Here is a 21,517-nt window from a genome sequence, read left to right on the forward strand (position 1 = left end):
GTTTAAACACTCGAACACTTATTGCGACCCTCTTGCATGATGGCAGATATGTAATTATGGTGTTTATTTGCCATTTCTCATGCGTTAGGGTTTAAATACTCGGACACTTACTCGGACCCTCTTGCATGACGGCACATATGAAATTATCTTGTTTATTTGCCATTTCTCATGCATTAGGGTTTAAATACTCAGACACTTATTCGGACCCCCTCGCATGATGGCAGATATGTAATTATGGTGTTTACTCACCATTTCTTTTGCATTAGGGTTTAAACACTCGGACACTTATTCCGACCCTCTTGCATGATGGCGGATATGTAATTCTGGTGTTTACTTGCCATTTCTATTGCATTAGGCTTTAAATACTCGGACACTTATTCGGATCCTCTTGCATGATGGCAGATATGTAATTATGGTGTTTACTTGACATTTCTTTTGCATTAGGGTTTAAACACTCGGACAATTATTCGGACCATCTTGCATGATGGCAGATATGTAATTATGGTGTTTACTTGCCATTTCTCATGCATTAGGGTTTAAACACTCAGACACTTATTCAGACCCTCTTGCATGATGGCAGATATGTAATTATGGTGTTTATTTTCCATTTCTCATGCGTTAGGGTTTCAACACCCAGACACTTATTCGGACCCTCTTGCATGATGGCAGAAATGTAATTACGGTGTTTATTTGCCATTTCTCATGCATTAGGGTTTAAACACTCGGACACTTATTCAGGCCCTCCTGAATGATGGCAGATATGTAATTACGGTGTTTACTTGCCATTTCTTATGCATTAGGGTTTAAACACTCAGACAATTATTCGGACCCTCTTGCGTGATGGTATAGACGTAATTATGCTGTTTATTTGCCATTTCTCATGCATTAGGGTTTAAACACTCAGAAACATATTCGGACCCCCTTGCATGATGGCAGATATGTAATTATTGTGTTTGCTTGCCATTTCTCATGCATTAGGGTTTGAACACTCGGACACTTATTCAGACCCTCTTGCATGATTGCAAATATGTAATTATGGTGTTTATTTTCGATTTCTCATGCGTTAGGGTTTAAACACTCAGACACTTATTCGGACCCTCTTACATGATGGCAGATATTTAATTATGGTGTTTATTTGCCATTTCTCATGCATTGGGGTTTAAACCCTCGGACACTTATTCGGACCCTCTTGGATGATGGCAGATATGTAATTATGGTGTTTACTTGCCATTTTTCATGCATTAGGGTTTAAACACTCGGTCACTTATTCGGACCCTCTTGCATGATGGCAGATATGTAATTATGGTGTTTATTTTCCATTTCTCATGCATTAGGGTTTAAATACTCGGACACTAATTCAGACCCCTTGCATGATGGCAGATATATAATTATGGTGTTTACTTGTCATTTCTCACGCATTAGGGTTTAAACACGCGGACACTTATTCCGACCCTCTTGCATGATGGCAGATATGTAATTATGGTGTTTACTTTCCATTTCTTATGCATTAGGGTGTAAACACTCGGACACTTATTCCGACCCTCTTGCATGATGGCAGATATGTAATTATGGTGTTTCTTTTCCATTTCTTTTTGATTAGGGTTTAAACACTCGGACAATTATTCAGACCCTCTTGCATGATGGCAAATATGTAATTATGGTGTTTATTTGCCATTTCTCACGCATTAGGGGTTAAACACTGGGATACTTATTCGGACCCTCTTGCATGATGGTAGATATGCAATTGTGGTGTTTACTTGCCATTTCTCACGCATTTGGGTTTAAATGGTCGGACAATTATTCGGACCCTCTTGTATAACGGCACATATGTAATTTTGGTGTTTATTTTCCATTCCTCATGCATTAGGGTTTAAACACTCGAACACTTATTGCGACCCTCTTGCATGATGGCAGATATGTAATTATGGTGTTTACTTGCTATTTCTTTTGCATTAGGATTTAAACACTCGGACAATTATTCGGACCCTCTTGCACGATGGCAGATATGTAATTATGGTGTTTACTTGCCATTTCTCCTGCATTAGGGTTTAAGCACTCGGATACTTATTCGGACCCTTTTGCATGATTCAGATATGTAATTATGGTGTTTATTTGCCATTTCTCTTGCATTTGGGTTTAAACACTCGAACACTAATTCAGACCCTCCTGCATGATGGCAGATATGTAATTACGGTGTTTACTTGCCATTTTGTTTTGCATTAGGGTTTAAACACTCAGACACTTATTCGGACACTCTTGCATGATGGCAGATATGTAATTATGGTGTTTACTTGCCATTTCTCATGCATTAGGGTCTGAACACTCGGACACTTATTCAGACCCCCTTACATGATGACCGATATGCAATTATGGTGTATATTTGTCATTTCACATGCATTAGGGTTTAAACACTCGGACACTTATTCGGACCCTCTTGTATGATGGCAGATATGTAATTATGGTGTTTCCATGCCATTTCTTTTGCATTAGGGCTTGAACACTCCGACAATTATTCGGACCCTCTTTCGTGATGGAAGATATGTAGTTATGGTGTTTACTTGCCATTTCTCATGCATTAGGGTTTAAATACTCGGACACTTATTCCGACCCTCTTGCATGATGGCAGATATGTAATTATGGTGTTTCCTTGCCATTTCTTTTGCATTAGGGTTTAAACACTCGGACCATTATTCGGACCCCCTTGCGTGATGGCAGATATGTAATTATGGTGTTTATTTGCCGTTCCTCATGCATTAGGGTTTAAACACTCGGATACTTATTCGGACCCTTTTGCAAGATGGTAGATATGTAATTATGGTGTTCACTTTCCATTTATCATGCATTTGGGTTTAAACACTCGTACACTTATTCAGACCCTCCTGCATGAGGGCAGATATGTAATTATGGTGTTTACTTGCCATTTCTCATGCATTAGTGTTTAAACACTCGGACACTTATTGGGAACCTTTTGCATGACGGCACATATGAAATTATCATGTTTATTTGCCATTTCTCATGCATTAGGGTTTAAATACACGGACACTTATTCGGACACCCTTGCATGATGCCAGATATGTAATTTCGGTGTTTACTTGCCATTTCTTTTGCATTAGGGTTTAAACACTCGGACACTTATTCGGACCCTCTTGCATGATGGCGGATATGTAATTATGGTGTTTACTTGCCATTTCTTTTGCATTTGGATTTAGACACTCGGACACTTATTCGGGCCCTCTTGCATGATGGCAGATATGTAATTATGGGGTTTATTTGCCATTTCTCATGCATTAGGGTTTAAATACTCGGACACTTATTCGGACCCCCTTGCATGATGGCAGATATGTAATTATGGTGTTTACTTGTCATTTCTCATGCATTAAGGTTTAAACACTCGGACACTTATCCGGACCCTCTTGTATAATGGCAGATATGTAATTATGGTGTTTACTTGCCATTTCTCATGCATTAGGGTTTAAACACTCGAACACTTATTGCGACCCTATTGCATGATGGCAGATATGTAATTATGGTGTTTGCTTGCCATTTCTTTTGCATTAGGGTTTAAACACTCGGACACTTATTTAGACCCTCTTGCATGATGGCAGATATGTAATTATGGTGTTTACTTGCCATTTCTCATGCATTAGAGTTTAAGCACTCGGACACTTATTCGGACCCTCTTGCATGATGGCAGGGATGTAATTATGGTATTTATTTGCCATTTCTCATGCATTAGGGTTTACACACTCGGACACTTATTCAGACCCTCCTGCATGATGGCAGATATGTAGTTACGGTGTTTACTTGCCATTTCTAATGCATTAGGGTTCAAACACCTAGACAATTATTCGGACGTCTTGCGTCATAGCAGATACGTAATTATGCTGTTTATTTGCCATTTCTCATGCATTAAGGTTTAAACACTCAGACACTTATTCGGACCCTCTTGCATGATGGCAGATATGTAATTGTGGTGTTTATTTTCCATTTCTGACGCATTTGGGTTTAAACACTCAGATACTTATTCGGACCTTCTTGCACGATGGTAGATATGTAATTTTCGTGTTTACTTGCCATTTCTAACGCAATTGGGTTTAAACGGTCGGACACTTATTCGAACCCTCTTGCACGACGGCACATATGTAATTATGGTGTTTATTTGCCATTTGTCATGCATTAGGGTTTAAATGGTCGGACACTTATTCGGACCCTCTTGGATGATGGTAAATTTGTAATTATGGTGTTTAGTTGCCATTTCTCTTCCATTAGGGTTTAAACACTCGGACACTTATTCGGACCCTCTTGTATGATGGCCGATGTGTAATTATGGTCTTTACTTGCCATTTCTCATGCATTAGGGTCTAAACACTCGAACACTTGTTGCGACCCTCTTGCATGATGGCAGATATGTAATTATGGTGTTTACTTGGTATTTCTTTTGCATTAGGATTTAAACACTCGGACAATTATTCGGACCATCTTACACGATGGAAGATACGTAATTTTGGTGTTTACGTGCCGTTTCTCCTGCATTAGGGTTTAAGCACTCGGACACTTATTCGGACCTTTTTGCATGATGTAGATATGTAATTATGGTGTTTATTTGCCATTTCTCATGCATTTGGGTTTAAACACTCGGACACTTATTCTGACCTTCTTGCATGATGGCAGATATGTAATTCTGGTGTTTACTTGCCGTTCCTCATGCATTAGGGTCTAAACACCCGGACAATTATTCGGACGCTCTTGCATGATGGCAGATATGTAATTATGGTGTTTATTTGTCATTTCTCATGCATTGGGGTTTAAACACTCGGGCACTTGTTTGGACCAACTTGCATGATGGTAGATATGTAATTATGTTGTTTACTTGCCATTTCTCATGCATTAGGGTTTAAACACTCAGACAGTTATTCGGACCCGCTTGCATGATGGCGGAAATGTAATTATGGTGTTTATCCGCCATTTCTGATGCATTAGGGTTTAAATACTCTGACACTTATTCGGACCCCCTTGCATGATGGCATATATGTAATTATGGTGTTTACTTGCCATTTCTCATGCATTAGGGTAGAAACACTCGGACACATATTCCGACCCTCTTGCATGATGGCGGATATGTAATTATGGGGTTTACTTGCCATTTCTTTTGCATTATGGTTTAAACACTCGGACAATTATTCTGACCCTCTTGCATGATGGCAGATATGTAATTATGGTGCTTACTTGCCATTTCTCATGCATTAGGTTTAAACACTCGGACACTTATTCCGACCCTCTTGCATGATGGCAGATATGTAATTATGGTGTTTATTTTCCATTTCTCATGCATTAGGGTTTAAATACTTATACACTTATTCGGACCCTCTTGCATGGTGGCAGATATGTAATTATTGTGTTTATTTGCCGTTTCTCATGCATCAGGGTTTAAACCCTCGGACACTTATTCTTACCCTCTTGCATGATGCCAGATATGTAATTATGGTGTTTAGTTGCCATTTCTCTTGCATGAGGGTTTAAACACACGGACACATATTCCGACCCTCTTGCATGATGGAAGATATGTAATTATGGTGTTTATTTGCCATTTCTCATGCATTAGGGTTTAAATACTCGGACATTTATTCGGACCCCCTTGCATGATGGCAGATATGTAATTATGGTGTTTAATTGCCATTTCTTTTGCATTAGGGTTTAAACACTCGAACAATTATTCAGACCCTCTTGCATGATGGCAGATATGTAATTATGGAGTTTACTTGCCATTTCTCATGCATTAGGGTCTACGCACTCGCCCACTTATTCGGACCATCTTGCATGATGTCAGATATGTAATTATGGTGTTTATTTGCCATTTCTCATGCATTAGGGTTTAAACAATCGGATACTTATTCGGACCCTCTTGCATGATGGTAGATATGTAATTATGGTGTTTACTTGCCATTTCTCATGCATTTGGGTTTAAACACTCGGGCACTTATTCAGACCCTCCTGCATTAAGGCAGATATGTAATTATGGTGCTTACTTTCCATTTCTCATGCATTAGTGCTTAAACACTCGGACACTTATTCGGACCCTCCTCCATGACGGCACATATGTAATTATGGTGTTTATTTGCCATTTCTCATGCATTAGGGTTTAAATGGTCGGACACCTATTCGGACCCTCATGCATGCTAACAGATATGTAATTATGGTTTTTACCAGCCATTTCTCGTGCATTAGGGTTTAAACACTCAGACACTTATTCGGACCCTCTTGCATGATGGCAGATATGCAATTATGCTATTTATTTGCCATTTCTCATGGATTAGGGTTTAAACATTCAGACACTTATTCGGACCCTCTTGCATGATGGCAGATATGTAATTATGGTGTTTACTTGCCATTTCTCATGCATTACGGTTTAAACACTCTGACACTTATTCGGACTCTCTTGCATTATGGCAAATATGTAGTTATGTTGTCTACTTGCCATTACTCGACCATTACGATTAAAAAATTCGGTCACTTATTCGGATCCTCTTGCGGGATGGCAGATATGTAATTATGGTGTTTACTTGCCATTTCTCATGCATTAGGGTTTAAACACTCGGACACTTATTCAGACCCTCCTGCATGATGGCAGATATGTAATTATGGTGTTTACTTGCCATTTCTTATGCATTAGGGTTAAACACTCGGACACTTATTCAGACCCTCTTGCATGATGGCAGATATGTAATTATGGTATGTAGTTTCCATTTCTCTTGCATTAGGGTTTAAACACTCGGACACGTATTCCGACACTCCTACATGATGGCAAATATGTAATTACGGTGTTTACTTGCCATTTCTCATGCATTAGGGTTTAAACACTCAGACACTTATTCGGACCCTCTTGCAAGATGGTAGATATGTAATTGTGGTGTTTGCTTGCCATTTCTCATGCATTTGGGTTTAAACACTCGGACACTTCTTCAGACCCTCCTGCACGAGGGCAGATATGTAATTATGGTGTTTACTTGCCATTTCTCATGCGTTAGGGTTTAAACACTCGGACACTTATTCGGACACCTTGCCTGACGGAACAAATGTAATTATGGTGTTTATTTGCCATTTCTCATGTATTAGGGTTTAAATGCTCGGACACTTATTCGGACCCTCTTGCATGACGGCAGATATGTAATTATGGTGTTTAGTTGCCATTTCTCATGCATTAGGGTTTAAACAATCGGACACTTAGTCGGACCCTCTCGTATCATGGCAGATATGTAATTATGGTGTTTATTTGCCATTTCTCATGCATTTGGCTTTAAACACTCGGACACTTATTCAGACCCTTCTGCACGGGGGCAGATATGTAATTATGGTGTTTACTTGCCATTTCTCATGCATTAGGGTTTTAACACTCGGAACTTATTCGGACCATCTTGCATGACGGCACATATGTAATTATGGTGTTTATTTTCCATTTCTCATCCGTTAGGGTTTAAATCCTCGGAAACTTATTCGGATCCTCTTTCATGATGGCAGATATGTAATTATGGTGTTTAGTTGCCATTTCTCTTGCATTAGGGTTTAAACACTCGGACACTTATTCGGACCCTCTTGTATGATGGCATATATGTAATTATGGTGTTTACTTGCCATTTCTAATGCATTAGGGTTTAAACACTCGGACAATTATTCGGATCCTCTTGCATGATGGCAGATATGTAATTATGGTGTTTACTTGCCATTTCTCGTGGATTAGGGTTTAACCACTTGGACACTTATTCTGACCTTCTTGCATGATGGCAGATATGTAATTATGGTGTTTACTTGCCATTTCTCTTGCATTAGGGTCTAAACACTCGGACAATTATTCGGACGCTCTTGCATGATCGCAGATAAGTAATTGTGGTGTTTATTTGCCATTTCTCATGCATTAGGGTTTAAACACTCGGGCACTTATTCGGACCAACTTGCATGATGGTAGATATGTAATTATGTTTTTTACTTGCCATTTCTCATGCATTAGGGTTTAAACACTCGGACAGTTATTTGGACCCTCTTGCATGATGGCGGATATGTAATTATGGTGTTTATCGGCAATTTCTCATGCATTAGGGTTTAAATACTCTGACACTTATTCGGACCCCCTTGCATGATGGCAGATATGTAATTATGGTGTTTAGTTGCCATTTCTCATGCATTAGGGTTTAAACACTCGGACACATATTCCGACCCCCTTTCATGATGGGGGATATGCCATTTCTTTTGCATTATGGTTTAAACACTCGGACAATTATTCTGACCCTCTTGCATGATGGCAGATATGTAATTATGGTGCTTACTTGCCATTCCTCATGCATTGGGGTTTAAGCACTCGGACACTTATTCGGATCCTCTTGCATGATGGCAGATATGTAATTATGCTGTGTTTATTTGCCATAGTCATGCATTAGGGTTTAAACACTCGGACACTTATTCAGACCCTCCTGCTTGATGGCAGATATGTAATTACGGTGTTTACTTGCCATTTCTTATGCATTAGGGTTTAAACACTCAGACAATTATTCGGACCCTCTTGCGTGATGGCAGATACGTAATTATGCTGTTTATTTGCCATTTCTTATGCATTAGGGTTTAAACACTCAGACACTTATTCGGACCCTCTTGCATGATGGCAGATATGTAATTATGGTCTTTACTTGCCATTTCTCATGCATTATGGTTTGAACACTCCGACACTTATTCAGACCCTCTTGCATGATGGCAGATATGTAATTATGGTGTTCACCTGCCATTTCTTTTGCATTAGGGTTTCAACACTCGGACACTTATTCGGACCCTCTTGCATGATTGCAGATATGTAATTATGGTGTTTATTTTCTATTTCTCATGCAATATGGTTTAAACACTCGGACACTTATTCGGACCCTCTTGCATGATTGCAGATATGTAATTATGGAGTTTATTTTCCATTTCTCATGCCTTAGGGTTCAAACACGTAGACACTTATTCGGACCCTCTCGCATGATGGCAGATATGTAATTATGGTGTTTGTTTGCCATTTCTTTTGGATTAGGGTTTAAACACTCGGACAATTATTCGGACCCTCTTGCATGATGGAAGATATGTAATTACGGTGTTTATTTTCCATTTCTCATGCATTAGGGTTTAAACACTCGGATACTTATTCGGACCCTCTTGCACGACGGTAGATATGTAATTATCATGTTTACTTGCCATTTCTAACGCATTTGGGTTTAAATGGTCGGACACTTATTCGGACCCTCTTGCATGACGGCACATATGTAATTATGGTGTTTATTTGGCATTTGTCATGCATTAGGGTTTAAATGGTCGGACACTTATTCGGACCCTCTTGTATGATGGCAGATATGTAATTAAGGTGTTTACTTGCCATTTCTCATGCATTAGGGTTTAAAAACTCAGACACTTATTCGGACCCTCTTGCATGGTGGCAGATATGTAATTATTGTGTTTATTTGCCATTTCTCATGCATCAGGGTTTAAACCCTCGGACACTTATTCGTACCCTCTTGCATGATGACAGATATGTAATTATGGTGTATATTTGCCATTTCTCATGCATTAGGGTGTAAACACTCGGACACTTATTCGGACCCTCTTGCATGATGGCAGATATGTAATTATGGTGTTTATTTTCCATTTCTCATGCATTAGGGTTTAAATACTCAGACACTTATTCGGACCCTCTTGCATGGTGGCAGATATGTAATTATTGTGTTTATTTGCCATTTCTCATGCATCAGGGTTTAAACCCTCGGACACTTATTCGGACCCTCTTGCATGATGGCAGATATGTAATTATGGTGTTTACTTGCCATTTCTCATGCATTAGGGTTTAAACACTCGGACACTTATCCAAACCCTCCTGTATGATGGCAGATATGTAATTATGGTGTTTACTTGCCATTTATTATGCATTAGGGTTAAACACTCGGACACTTATTCAGACCCTCTTGCATGATGGAATTTTCCATTTCTCATGCATTAGGGTTCAAACAGATAGACACTTATTCGGACCATATCGCATGATGGCAGATATGTAATTATGGTGTTTGTTTGCCATTTCTTTTGGATTAGGGTTTAAACACTCGGACAATTATTCGGACCCTCTTGCATGATGGCAGATATGTAATTACGGTGTTTATTTTTCATTTCTCACGCATTAGGGTTTAAACACTCGGATACTTATTCGGACCCTCTTGCACGATGGTAGATATGTAATTATCGTGTTTACTTGCCATTTCTAACGCATTTAGGTTTAAATGGTCGGACACTTATTCGGACCCTCTTGCATGACGGCACATATGTAGTTATGGTGTTTATTTGCCATTTGTCATGCGTTAGGGTTTAAATGGTCGGACAGTTATTCGGACCCTCTTGCATGATGGTAGATTTGTAATTACAATGTTCAGTTGCCATTTCTCTTCCATTAGGGTTTAAACACTCGGATACTTATTTGGACGCTCTTGTATGATGGCAGATATGTAATTAAGGTGTTTACTTGCCATTTCTCATGCATTAGGGTTTAAAAACTCAGACACTTATTCGGACCCTCTTGCATGGTGGCAGATATGTAATTATTGTGTTTATTTGCCATTTCTCATGCATCAGGGTTTAAACCCTCGGACACTTATTCGTACCCTCTTGCATGATGACAGATATGTAATTATGGTGTATATTTGCCATTCCTCGTGCATTAGGGTGTAAACACTCGAACACTTATTCGGACCCTCTTGCATGATGGCAGATATGTAATTATGGTGTTTATTTTCCATTTCTCCTGCATTAGGGTTTAAACACTCGGACACTTATTCGGACCCTCTTGCATGTTGCAGATATGTAATTATGGAGTTTATTTTCCATTTCTCATGCATTAGGGTTCAAACACGTAGACACTTATTCGGACCCTCTCGCATGATGGCAGATATGCAATTATGGTGTTTGTTTTCCATTTCTTTTGGATTAGGGTTTAAACACTCGGAAAATTATTCGGACCCTCTTGCATGATGGAAGATATGTAATTACGGTGTTTATTTTCCATTTCTCCCGCATTAGGGTTTAAACACTCGGATACTTATTCGGACCCTCTTGCACAATGGTAGATATGTAATTATCGTGTTTACTTGCCATTTCTAACGCATTTGGGTTTAAATGGTCGGACACTTATTCGGACCCTCTTGCATGACGGCACATATGTAATTATGGTGTTTATTTGGCATTTGTCATGCATTTGGGTTTAAATGGTCGGACACTTATTCGGACCCTCTTGCATGATGGCAGGTATGTATTTATGGTATGTAGTTTCCATTTCTCATGCATTAGGGTTTAAACACTCGGACACTTATTCCGACACTCCTACATGATGGCAGATATGTAATTACGGTGTTTACTTGCCATTTCTTATGCATTGGGGTTTAAACACTCAAACACTTATTCGGACCCTCTTGCAAGATGGTAGATATGTAATTGTGGTGTTTGCTTGCCATTTCTCACGCATTTGCGTTTAAACACTCGGGCACTTATTCAGACCCTCCTGGACGAGGGCAGACATGTAATTATGGTGTTTACGTGCCATTTCTCATGCATTAGGCTTTAAACACTCGGACACTTATTCGGACCCCTTGCCTGACGAAACATATGTAATTATGGTGTTTATTTGCCATTTCTCATGCATTAGGGTTTAAACACTCGGAACTTATTCGGACCATCTTCCATGACGGCACATATGTAATTAAAGTGTTTATTTGCCATTTCTCATGCATTAGGGTTTAAATCCTCCGAAACTTATTCGGATCCTCTTGCATGATAGCAGATATGTAATTATGGTGTTTAGTTGCCATTTCTCTTGCATTAGGGTTTAAACACTCGGACACTTATTCGAACCCTCTTGTATGATGACATATATGTAATTATGGTGTTTACTTGCCATTTCTAATGCATTAGGGTTTAAACACTAGGACAATTATTCGGACCCTCTTGCATGATGGCAGATATGTAATTATGGTGTTTACTTGCCATTTCTCATGCATTAGGGTTTAAACACTCGGACATTTATTCTGACACCCTTGCATGATGGCAGATATGTAATTATGGTGTTTACTTGCCATTTCTCATGCATTAGAGTCTAAACACTCGGACAATTACTCGGACGCTCTTGCATGATGGCAGATATGTAATTATGGTGTTTATTTGCCATTTCTCATGCATTAGGGTTTAAACACTCGGGCACTTATTCGGCGCAACTTGCATGATGGCAGATATGTAATTATGTTGTTTACTTGCCATTTCTCATGCATTAGGGTTTAAATACTGGGACTGTTATTCGGACCCTCTTGCATGATGGCGGATATGTAATTATGGTGTTTATTTGCCATTTCTCATGCATTAGGGTTTAAATACTCTGACACTTATTCGGACCCCCTTGCATGACGACAGATATGTAATTGTGGTGTTTACTTGCCATTTCTCATGCATTAGGGTTTAAACACTCGGACACATATTCCGACCCTTTTGCATGACGGCGGATATGTAATTATGGGGTTTACTTGCCAAATCTTTTGCATTATGGTTTAAACACTCGGACAATTATTCTCACCCTCTTGCATGATGGCAGATATGTAATTATGGTGCTTACTTGCCATTCCTCATGCATTAGGGTTTAAGCACTCGGACACTTATTCGGACCCTCTTGCATGATGGCAGATAAGTAATTATGGTGTTTATTTGCCATTTGTCATTCATTAGGGTTTAAACACTCGGACACTTATTCAAACCCTCCTGCTTGATGGCAGATATGTAATTACGGTGTTTACTTGCCATTTCTTATGCATTAGGGTTTAAACACTCGGATACTTATTCGGACCCTCTTAAATGATGGTAGATATGTAATTATGGTGTTTACTTGCCATTTCTCATGCATTAGGGTCTGAACACTTGGACACTTATTCAGACACTCTCGCATGCTGACGGATATGTAATTATGGTGTATATTTGCCATTTCTGATGCATTAGGGTTTAAACACTCGGACAGTTATTCGGACCCTCTTGCATGATGGCTGATATGTAATTATGGTGTTTATTTTCCATTTCTCATGCATTAGGGTTTAAATACTCAGACACTTATTCGGACCCTCTTGCATGGTGGCAGGTTTGTAATTATTATGTTTATTTGCCATTTCTCATGCATCAGGGTTTAAACCCTCGGACACTTATTCGGACCCTCTTGCATGATGGCAGATATGTAATTATGGTGTTTAATTCCCATTTCTCATGCATTAGGGTTTAAACACTCGGACACTTATTCAGACCCTCCCGTATGATGGCAGATATGTAATTATGGTGTTTACTTGCCATTTCTTACGCATTAGGGTTAAACACTAGGACACTTATTCAGACCCTCTTGTATGATGGCAGATATGTAATTATGGTATGTAGTTTCCATTTCTCATGCATTAGGGTTTAAACACTCGGACACTTATTCCGACACTTCTACATGATGGCAGATATGTAATTACGGTGTTTACTTGCCATTTCTTATGCATTAGGGTTTAAACACTCAGACACTTATTCGGACCATCTTGCAAGATGGTAGATATGTAATTGTGGTGTTTGCTTGCCATTTCTCACGCATTTGGGTTTAAACACTCGGACACTTATTCAGACCCCCCTGCACGAGGGCAGATATGTAATTATGGTGTTTACTTGCCATTTCTCATGCATTAGGGTTTAAACACTAGGACACTTATTCGGACCCCTTGCCTGACGGAACATATGAAATTGCGGTATTTATTTTCCATTTCTCATGTATTAGGGTTTAAATGCTCGGACACTTATTCGGACCCTCTTGCATGATGGCAGATATGTAATTATGGTGTTTAGTTGCTATTTCTCATGCATTAGGGTTTAAACACTCGGACACTTAGTCGGACCCTCTTGTGTGATGGCAGATATGTAATTATGGTGTTTATTTGCCATTTCTCATGCATTAGGGTTTAAACACTCGGACACTTATTCAGACCCTTCTGCACGAGAGCAGATATGTAATTATGGTGTTTACTTGCCATTTCCCATGCATTTGGGTTTAAACACTCGGACAGTTATTCGGGCCCTCTTGCATGATGGCAGATATGTAATTATGGTGTTTATCTGCCATTTCTCATGCATTAGGGTTTAAATACTCGGACACTCATTCCGACCCTCTTGCATGATGGCAGATATGTAATTATGGTGTTTACTTGCCATTTTTTTTGCATTAGGGTTTAAACACTCGGACAATTATTCTGACCGTCTTGTATGATGGCAGATATGTGATTATGGTGTTTACTTGCCATTTCTCATCCATTAGGGTTTAAACACTCGGACAATTATTTGGACCCTCTTGCATGGTGGCAGATATGTAATTATGGTGTTTAATTTCCATTTCTCATGCATTAGGGTTTAAACACTCAGACACTAATTCCGACCCTCTTGCATGATGGCAGATATGTAATTATGGTGTTTACTTGCCATTTCTCATGCATTAGGGTCTAAACACTCGGACAATTATTCGGACGCTCTTGCATAAGGGCAGATATGTAATTATGGTGTTTATTTGTGATTTCTCATGCATTAGGGTTTGAACACTCGGACACTTATTCAGACCATCTTGCATGATGGCAGATATGTAATTATGTTGTTTACTTGCCATTTCTCATGCATTACGGTTTAAACACTCGGACACATATTCGGACACATATTCGGACCCTCTTGCATGATGGCAGATATGTAATTATGCTTTTTATTTGCCGTTTCTCATGCATTATGGTTTAAACACTCGGACACTTATTCAGACCCTCCTGCGTGGTGGCAGATATGTAATTACGGTGTTTACTTGCCATTTCTTATGCATTAGGGTTTACACACTCAGACTCTTATTCGGACCCTCTTGTATGATGGCAGATATGTAATTATGCTACTTATTTGCCATTTCTCATGGATTAGGGTTTAAACACTCAGACACTTATTCGGACCCTCTTGCATGTTGGCAGATATGTAATTATGGTGTTTACTTGCCATTTCTCATGCATTACGGTTTAAACACTCTGACACTTATTCGCACCCTCTTGCATTACGGCAGATATGTAGTTATGGTGTTTACTTGCCATTTCTCGAGCATTAGGATTCAAATATTCGGTCACTTATTCGGATCCTCTTGCGTGATGTCGGATATGTAATTATGGTGTTTACTTGCCATTTCTCATGCATTAGGGTTTAAGCACTCGGACACTTATTCAGACCCTCTTGCATGATGGCGGATATGTAATTATGGTGTTTACTTGCCGTTTCTCATGCATTAGGGTTTAAACACTCGGACACTTATTCAGACCCTCCTGTATGATGGCAGATATGTAATTAAGGTGTTTACTTGCCATTTCTTATGCATTAGGGTTAAACACTCGGACACATATTCAGACCCTCTTGCATCATTGCAGATATGTAATTATGGTGTTTATTTCCCATTTCTCATGCATTTGGGTGTAAATATTCGGACATTTATTCGGACCCTCTTGCATGATCGCAGATATGTAATTATGGTATTTATTTTCCATTTCTCATGCATTAGGGTTTAAACACTCGGACACTTATTCCGAAACTCCTGAATGATGGAAGATATGTAATTACGGTGTTTACTTGTCATTTCTTATGCATTAGGGTTTAAACACTCAGACACTTATTCGGACCCTCTTGCGTGATGGTAGATATGTAATTGTGGTGTTTACTAGCCATTAGTCATGCATTTGGGTTTAAACACTCTGACACTTATTTAGACCCTCCTGCACGAGGGCAGATATGTAATTATGGTGTTTACTTGCCATTTCTCATGCATTAGGGTTTAAACACTCGGACACTTATTCGGACCCCCTTACCTGACGGCACATATGTAATTATAGTGTTTATTTGCCTTTTGCCATTTCTCATGCATTAGGGTTTAAATGCTCGGACACTTATTCAGATCCTTTTGCATGATGGCAGATATGTAATTATGGTGTTTACTTGCCATTTCTCATGCATTAGGGTTTGAACACTCGGACACTTATTCGGACCCTCTTGCATGATGACAGTTATGTAATTATAGTGTATATTTGCCATTTCTCAAGCATTAGGGTTTAAACACTCGGACACATATTCGGACCATCTTGCATGACGAGACATATGTAATTATGGTGTTTATTTGCCATTTCTCATGCATTAGGGTTTAAATGCTTAGACACTTATTCGGACCCTCTTGCATGATTGCAGATATGTAATTATGGTGTTTATCTGCCATTTCTCATGCATTTGGGTTTAAACACTCGGACACTTATTCAGACCCTCCTGCACGAGGGCAGAAATGTAATTATGGTGTTTACTTGCCATTTCTCATACATTAGGGTTTAAACACTCGGACATTTGTTCGGACCTTCTTGCATGATGGCAGATATGTACATATGGTGTTTATTTGCCATTTCTCATGCATTAGGGTTTAAATACTCGGACACTTATTCGGACCCTCTTGCATGACGGCACATATGTAATTATGGTGTTTATTTGCCATTTCTCATGCATTAGGGTTTAAATGCTCGTACACTTATTCGGATCCTCTTGCATGATGGCGGATATGTAATTATGGTATTTAGTAGCCATTTCTCTTGCACTAGGGTTTAAACAGTCGGACACTTATTCGGATCCTCTTGTATGATGGCAGATATGTAATTATGGTGTTTACATGCCATTTCTAATGCATTAGGGTTTAAACACTCGGACAATTATTCGCACCCTCTTGCATGATGGCAGATATGTAATTATGGTGTTTACTTGCCATTTCTCATGCATTAGGGTTTAAACACTCGAAAACTTATTCAGACCCTCCTGCATGATGGCAGGGATGTAATTACAGTGTTTACTTGCCATTTCTTATGCATTAGGGTTTAACCATTCAGATACTTATTCGGACCCACTTGCCTGATGGCAGATATGTAATTATGCTGTTTAATTGCCATTTCTCATGCATTAGGGTTTAAACACTCAGACACTTATTCGGACCCTCTTGCATGATGGCAGATATGTAATTATGGTGTTTACTTGCCATTTCTCATGCATTAGGGTTTGAACACTCGGACACATATTCAGACCCTCTTGTATGATGACAGATATGTAATTATAGTGTATATTTGCCATTTCTCATGCATTAGGGTTTAAACACTCGGACACTTATTCGGACCCTCTTGCATGACGGTACATATGTAATTATGGTGTTTATTTGCCATTTCTCATGCATTAGGGTTTCAATGCTCGGACACTTATTCGGACCCTCTTGCATGATGGGAAATATGTAATTATGGTGTTTAGTTGCCATTTCTCATGGATTACGGTTTAAATGCTCGGACACTTATTCGGACTCTCTTGTATGATGGCAGATATGTAACTATGGTGTTTATTTGCCATTTCTCGTGCATTTGGGTTTGAACACTCGGACACTTATTCAGACCCTCCTGCACGAGGGCAGATATGTAATTATGGTGTTTACTTGCCATTTCTCAAGCATTAGGGTTTAAACACTCGGACACTTATTCGGATCCTCTTGCATGACGGCACTTATGTAATTATGGTGTTTATTTGCCATTTCTCACGCATTAGGGTTTAAATGCTCGGACACTTATTCAGATCCTCTTGCATGATGGCTGATATGTAATTATGGAGTTTAGTTGCCAGTTGGACACTTATTCGGACCCTCTTGTATGATGGTAGATATGTAATTATGGTGTTTACTTGTTATTTCTAATGTATTAGGGTTTAAACACTCGGACAATTATTCGGACCCTCTTGCATGATGGCAGATATGTAATTATGGTGTTTACTTGCCATTTTTCATGCATTAGGGTTTAAACACTCGGACACTTATTCCGACCCTCTTGCATGATGGCAGATTTGTAATTATGCTGTTTAATTGCCATTTCTCGTGCATTAGGGTTTAAACACTCAGACACTTATTTGGACCCTCTTGCATGATGGCAGATATTTAATTATGGTGTTTACTTGCCATTTCTCATGCATTAGGGTTTGAACACTCGGACACATATTCAGACCCTCTTGTATGATGACAGACATGTAATTATAGTGTATATTTGCCATTTCTCATGCATTAGGGTTTAAACACTCGGACACTTATTCGGACCCTCTTACATGACGGGACATATGTAATTATGGTGTTTATTTGCCATTTCTCATGCGTTAGGGTTTTAATGCTCGGACACTTATTCGGACCCTCTTGCGTGGTGGCAGATATGTAATTATGGTGTTTACTTGCCATTTCTCTTGGATTACGGTTTAAACACTCGGACACTTATTCGGACCCTCTTGTATGATGGCAGATATGTAATTATGGTGTTTATTTGCCATTTCTCATGCATTTGGGTTTGAACACTCGGACACTTATTCAGACCCTCCTGCACGAGGGTAGATATGTAATTACGGTGTTTACTTGCCATTTCTCATGCATTAGGGTTTAAACACACGGACACTTATTCGAATCCTCTTGCATGACGACACTTATGTAATTATGGTGTTTAGTTGCCATTTCTCTTGCATTAGGGTTTCAACAGTTGGCCACTTATGCGGACCCTCTTGTATGATGGTAGATATGTAATTATGGTGTTTACTTGCCATTTCTAATGCATTAGGGTTTAAACACTCGGACAAGTATTCGGACCCTCTTGCATGATGGCAGATATGTAATTATGGTGTTTACTTGTCATTTTTCATGCATTAGGGTTCAAACACTCGGACACTTATTCCGACCCTCTTGCATGATAGCAGATATGTAATTATGGTGTTTACTTGCCATTTCTCATGCATTAGGGTCTAAAGACTCGGACAATTATTCAGACGCTCTTGCATGATGACAGATATGTAATTATGGTGTTTATTTGACATTTCTCATGCGTTAGGGTTTAAACACTCGGACACTTAGTCCGACCATCTTGCATGATGGCAGATATGTAATTATGTTGTTTACTTGCCCTTTCTCATGCATTAGGGTTTAAACACTCAGACAGTTATTCGCACCCTCTTGCAAGATGGCAGATATGTAATTATGGTGTTTAGTTGCCATTTCTCATGCATTAGGGTTTAAACACTCGGAAACTTCTTCAGACCCTCCTGCATGAGGGCAGAGATGTAATTACGGTGTTTACTTGCCATTTTTTATGCATTAGGGTTTAACCATTCAGACACTTATTCGGACCCACTTGCCTGATGGCAGATATGTAATTATGCTGTTTAATTGCCATTTCTCATGCATTAGGGTTTAAACACTCAGACACTTATTCGGACCCTCTTGCATGATGGCAGATATGTAATTATGGTGTTTACTTGCCATTTCTCATGCATTAGGGTTTGACCACTCGGACACATATTCAGACCCTCTTGTATGATGACAGATATGTAATTATAGTGTACATTTGCCATTTCTCATGCATTAGGGTTTAAACACTCGGACACTTATTCGGACCCTCTTACATGACGGGACATATGTAATTATGGTGTTCATTTGCCATTTCTCATGCGTTAGGGTTTTAATGCTCGGACACTTATTCGGACCCTCTTGCATGATGCCAGATATGTAATTATGGTGTTTAGTTGCCATTTCTCTTGGATTACGGTTTAAACACTCGGACACTTATTCGGACCCTCTTGTATGATGGCAGATATGTAATTATGGTGTTTATTTCCCATTTCTCATGCATTTGGGTTTGAACACTCGGACACTTATTCAGACCCTCCTGCACGAGGGCAGATATGTAATTATGGTGTTTACTTGCCATTTCTCATGCATTAGGGTTTAAACACTTGGACACTTATTCGGATCCTCTTGCATCACGGCACTTATGTAATTATGGTGTTTTTTTGCCATTTCTCACGCATTATGGTTTAAATGCTCGGACACTTATTCAGATCCTCTTGCGTGATGGCTGATATGTAATTATGGAGTTTAGTTGCCATTTCTCTTGCATTAGGGTTTCAACAGTTGGACACTTAGTCAGACGCTCTTGTATGATGACAGATATGTAATATGGTGTTTATTTGACATTTCTCATGCGTTAGGGTTTAAACACTCGGACACTTATTCCGACCATCTTGCATGATGGCAGATATGTAATTATGTTGTTTACTTGCCCATTCTCATGCATTAGGGTTTAAACACTCGGACAGTTATTCGGACCCTCTTGCATGATGGCAGATATGTAATTATGGCGTTTATTTGCCATTTCTCATGCATTAGGGTTTAAATACTCTGACACTTATTCGGACACCCTTGCATGATGGCAGATATGTAATTATGGTGTTTACTTGCCATTTCTCATGCATTAGGGTTTAAACACTCGGACACTTATTCCGACCCTCTTGCATGATGGCGGATATGTAATTATGGTGTTTACTTGCCATTTCTTTTACATTAGGGTTTAAACACTCGGACAATTATTCGGACCCTCTCGCATGATGGCAGATATGTAATTATGGTGTTTATTTGCCATTTCTCATGCATTAGGGTTTAAGCACTCGGACACTTATTCGGAACCACTTGCATGATGGCAGATATGTAATTGTGGTGTTTATTTGCCATTTCTCATGCATTAGGGTTTAAACACTCGGTCACGTTTTCAGACCCTCCTGCATGATGGCAGATGTGTAATTACGGTGTTTACTTGCCATTTCTTATGCATTAGGGTTTAAACACTCATACACTTTTTCGGACCCTCTTGCATAATGGCAGATTTGTAATTATGGTGTTTATTTGCCATTTCTCTTGCATTAGGGTTCAAACACTCGGACACTTATTCGGACCCTCTTGCATGATGGCAGATATGTAATTATGGTGTTTACTTGCCATTTCTGATGCATTATGGTTCAAACACTGGGACAATTATTCGGATCCTCTTGCATGATGACAGATATGTAATTATGGTGTTTACTTGCCATTTCTTATGCATTAGGGTTTATACACTAGAACACTTATTCCGACCCTCTTGCATGATGGCAGATATGTAATTATGGTGTTTACTTGCCATTTTTCATGCATTAGGGTTTAAATACTCGGACAATTATTCGGATGCTCTTCCATGATGGCAGATATATAATTATGTTGTTTATTCGCAATTTCTCATGCATTTGGGTTTAAACACTCAGACACTTATTCGGGCCATCTTGCCTGCTGGTAGATATGTAATTATGGTGTTTATTTGCCATTTCTCATGCATTAGGGTGTAAACATTCGGACACTTATTCGGACCGCCTTGCATGATGGCAGATATGTAATAATGGTGTTTATTTGCCATTTCTCATGCATTAGGGTTTAAACACTCGGACACTTATTCCGACCCTCTTGCGTGATGGCGGATATGTAATTATGGTGTTTATTTCCCCTTTCTTTTGCATTAGGGTTTAAACACTCGGACAATTAATCGGACCCTCTCGCATG

This window comes from Camellia sinensis, unplaced genomic scaffold (assembly GCF_055761805.1).
Source record: "Camellia sinensis isolate YWXY unplaced genomic scaffold, ASM5576180v1 Unanchor6, whole genome shotgun sequence".
In the NCBI taxonomy this organism is placed as follows: Eukaryota; Viridiplantae; Streptophyta; class Magnoliopsida; order Ericales; family Theaceae; genus Camellia; species Camellia sinensis.